This window comes from Canis aureus, chromosome X (assembly GCF_053574225.1).
Source record: "Canis aureus isolate CA01 chromosome X, VMU_Caureus_v.1.0, whole genome shotgun sequence".
Taxonomy (NCBI): Eukaryota; Metazoa; Chordata; class Mammalia; order Carnivora; family Canidae; genus Canis; species Canis aureus.
The window spans coordinates 70,479,093-70,483,975 of NC_135649.1; positions in this window are offsets into that span (position 1 = coordinate 70,479,093).

The following is a 4,883-nucleotide window of genomic DNA, read 5'->3' on the forward strand; positions in this document are numbered from 1 at the left end:
AAAAAGTTGCTAGAACTAATACATAAATTCAGTAAAGTCTCAGGATACAAAATCAATGTTCACAAATCTGATGCATTTCTATACACCTAGTAGTGAAACATCAGAATGACAAATCAAAGACCAATTGCATTTACTATTGCACAAAAAAACCATAAGATATCTAGAATAAACCTAACCAAAGAGGTTAAGGATTTGTACTCTGAAAACTATAAAACATTGATGAAAGAAATTGAAGAGGACACAAAGAAATAAAAAGACATTCCATGCTCATGGTTTGGAAGAGCAAATATCGTTAAATGTCTATACTCCTCAAAGCAATCTACAGATTTAAAGCAATCCTCATCAAAATCCCAACAGCATTTTTCACAGAGCTAGAACAAACAATCCTAAAATTTGTATGGAAACACAAAGCTTCTGAGTTGCCAAAGCAATCTTGAAAAAGAAAAGCAAAGCTGGAAGCATCACGATTCCAGATGTTGTTATATTACAAAGTTGTAGTGATCAAGACAGTGTGATACTGGCACAAAAACAGACACATAGATCAGTGAAACAGAATAGAAAACTCGGAAATGAATGCACAACTCTATGGTCAATTAATCTTCGACAAAGCAGGAAAGAATATCCAATGGAAAAAAAGTCTCTTGAACAAATGGTGTTGGGAAAACTGGACAACAGCATGCAAACAAAGAATGAAACTGGACCACTTTCTTCCACCATACGCAAAATAAATTTGAAATTGATTAAAGACTTAAATGTAAGATATGAAACCATTAATATCCTAAAGGAGTACATGGGCAGTAACCTCTTTGACATTTGCAATAGCAACTTCTTCCTAGTTATGTCTCCGGAGGTAAGAGAAACCAAAGTGAAAGTTAAACTATTGGGACATCATCAAGATAAAAAGCTTCTACAGAGCAAAAGAAACAATCAACAAAACTGAAATGCAACCTATGGAATAGGAGAAGTTATTTGGAAATGACATATCTGATAATGAGTTAGTATCTAAAATACACAAAGAACTTACAAAACTGAACACCCTGAAAATAAATTATCCAGTTAAAAATGAGCAGAATACATAAATAGACATTTTTCCAAAGAAGGCAGTTAACAGACACATGAAAAGATGCTCAACATCACTCATTATAAGGGAAATACAAATCCAAGCTACAATGGGATATCACCTCATACCAGTCAGAATGGTAAAATTAACAACAGAAGAAAAACAGAGGTGTTGGTGAGGATGTGGAGAAAGGGGAACCCTCTTACATTGTTGGTGGGAATGCAGAGTGGTGCAGCCACTTTGGAAAACAGCATGGAGGTTTCTCAAAAAGTAAAACTAGAACTATCCTATGATCTGGTATTTGCACTACTAGGTATTTACCCAAAGGAAACAAAAATACTGATTCAAAGGGATACATGCACTCTGATGTTTATAGCAGCATTACCAGCAAAAGCCAAATTACGGAAAGAGCCCAAATTCCCGTTGACTGCTGAATGGATAAAGAAGATATATATAAAATGCAATATTAATCAGCCATAAAAAAGAATGCAGTCTTGCTATTTGCAAAGACATGGTTATGGCTAGAGAGTATTATGCTAAGTGAAATAAGTCAGTTAGAGAAAGAAAAATACCATATGATTCCACTTATATGTGGAATTTAAGATAAAAAAGAGATGAACATATGGGGAAAGAAGAGAGGCAAAGCAGAAAACAGACTACAGAGGACAAACTGAGGGTTACTGGAGGGGAGGTGGGCAGTGGGATTAATGGTGATGGGCATTAAGGAGGTTATTAAAAGGAAAAATGGTGATGAGTATGAAGGAGAGCACTTGTGATGAGCACTGAGTGTTGTGTGTGAGTAATGAATATTGAATTCTACACCTGAAACTAATATTATAGTGTATGTTAACTAACTGAGATTTAAATAAAAACCTGGGAAAAAAGGAAAATACGATGCACGTACATACATACATACATACATACATACATGGGACAGTCCTCAGAAATAAGAAAAAATGAGAGTTTTCCCATCCCTCAAAAAATTGGGAAAAACTCAAACACACAAGCTAACCTCGCACCTAAAAGAACTGGAGAAAGAACAGCAAATAAAACCTACACCAAACAGAAGAAGAGATAATAAAGGTTTGAGCATAACTCAATGAACTAGAGACCAGAAGAACTGTAGAAAAGATCAACAAAACCAGGAGTCGGTTTTTCAAAAGAATTAATAAGATAGATAAACCATTAGCCAGCCTTATTAAAAACAAAAGAGAAAAGACTCAATAAAATCATGAATGAAAGAGGAGAGATCAAAACCAATACCAAGGAAATACAAATGATTTTAAAAACATATTATGAGCAGCTATACGCCAACAAATTAGGCAATCTAGAAGAAATGGTTGCATTTCTGGAAAACCACAAACTACCAAAACCAAAACTGGAACAGGAAGAAATAGAAAACCTGAACAGATCAATAACCAGTGAGGAAACTGAAGCAGTCACAAACCTCCCAAGACTCAAAAGTCCAGGGCCAGATGGCTTCTCAGGGGAATTCTATCAAACGTTTAAAGAAGAAACAATACTTACTCTACTAAAGCTGTTCCAAAGGATAGAAAGGGACGGAATACTTCCAAACTCGTTCTATGAGGCCAACATCACCTTAATTCCAAAACCAGACAAAGACCCCACCCAAAAGAGGAGAATTATAGACCAATATCCCTGATGAACACAGATGCAACAATTCTCAACAAGATACTGTGCCAGTAGAATCCAACAGTACATTAAGATTATTCACCATGACCAAGTGGGATTTATCCCTGGGATGCAAGGTTGGTTCAACACTTGTAAAACAATCAACGTGATAGATCATATCAACAAGAGAAAAAAACAAGAACCATGTGATCCTCTCAATAGATGCAGAGAAAGCATTTGACAAAATATAGCATCCATTCGTGATCAGAACTCTTCAGAGTGTAGGGAGAGAGGGAACATTCCTCAGCATCTTATTTTTTTTAAAGACTTATTTATTTATTTATTTATTTATTTATTTATTTATTTAGAGAGAACGAGAGAGAGGCAGAGACACAGGCAGAGGGAGAAGCAGGCTCCATGCAGGAGGCCCGACGTGGGACTCGATCCCGGGTACCCAGGATCACACCCCGGGCTGCAGGCGGCGCTAAACTGCTGCACCACCAGGGCTGCCCTCCTCAGCATCTTAAAAGCCATCTACGAAAAGCCCACAGCCAATATCATTCTCAATGAGGAAACACTGGGAGCCTTTCCCCTAAGATCAGGAACAAGACAGGGATGTCCACTCTCACCACTGCTATTCAACAGAGTACTAGAAGTCCTAGCCTCAGCAATCAGGCAACAAAAAGAAATAAAAGGCATTCAAATTGGCAAAGAAGTAGTCAAACGCTCCCTCTTCACAGATGGCATGATACTCTACATAGAAAACCCGAAGCCTCCACCCCAAGATTGCTAGAACTCATGCAGCAATTCGGCAGTGTGGCAGGATACAAAATCAATGCCCAGAAATCAGTAGCATTTCTATACACTAACAATGAGACTGAAGAAAGAGAAATGAAGGAGTCAATCCCATTTACAATGGCCCCCAAAAGCATAAGATACCTAGGAATAAACCTAACCAAAGAGGTAAAGATCTATACCCTAAAAACTACAGGACACTTCTGAATGAAATTGAGAAAGACACAAAGAGATGGAAAAATATTCCATGCTCACGGATTGGAAAAATTAATATTGTGAAAATGTCTATGCTACCCAGGGCAATTTACACGTTCAATGCAATCCCTATCAAAATACCATGGACTTTCTTCACAGAGTTGGAACAAATCATTTTAAGATTTGTGTGGAATCAGAAAAGACCCCGAATAGCCAGGGGAATATTGAGAAAGAAAACCAGAGCTGGGGGCATAACAATGCCGGATTTCAAGTTGTACTACAAAGCTGTGAGCATCAAGACAGTGTGGTATTGGAATAAAAATAGACACATAGATCAATGGAACAGAATAGAGAACCCAGACATGGGACCTCAACTCTATGGGCAACTAATATTCAACAAAGCAGGAAAGACTATCCACTGGAAAAAAGACAGTCTCTTCAATAAATGGTGCTGGGAAAATTGGACAGCCAAGTGCAGAAGAATGAAACTAGACTATTGTCTTACACTATACCCAAAGATAAACTCAAAATGGTTGAAAGATCTAAATGTGAGACCAGAATCCATCAAAATCCTAGAAGTGAACACAGGCAACACCTTTTTTGAACTTGGCCACATCCCGGTGCATGGAGCCTGCTTCTCCCTCTGCCTATGTCTCTGCCTCTCTCTCTCTCTCTCTCTCTCTCTCTCTGTGTGTGTGTGTGTGTGTGTGTGACAATCATAAATAAATTAAAAATTTTTTTTTTAAATTTAAAAAAAAATGAACTTGGCCACAGCAACTTCTGGCAAGATACATCTACGAAGGCAAGGAAAACAAAAGTAAAAATGAACTCTTGGGACTTAATCAAGATAAAAAGCTTCTGCACAGCAAAATAGTCAACAAAAGTAAAAGACAGGGCAGCCCTGGTGGCCCAGCGATTTAGCCCCACCTTCAGCCCAGGGCATGATCCTGGAGACCCTGGATCTGTTCCCACATTGGGCTCCCTGCGTGGAGCCTGCTTCTCCCTCTGCCTGTGTTTCTGCCTCTCTCTCTGTGTGTCTCTCATGAATAAATAAGTAAAATCTTAAAAAAAGTAAAAGACTACCTACAGAATGGGAGAAGATATTTGCAAATGACATATCAGATAAAGGGCTAGTATCCAAGATCTATAAAGAACTTATTAAACTCAACAGCAAAGAAACAATCTAATCATGAAATGGGCA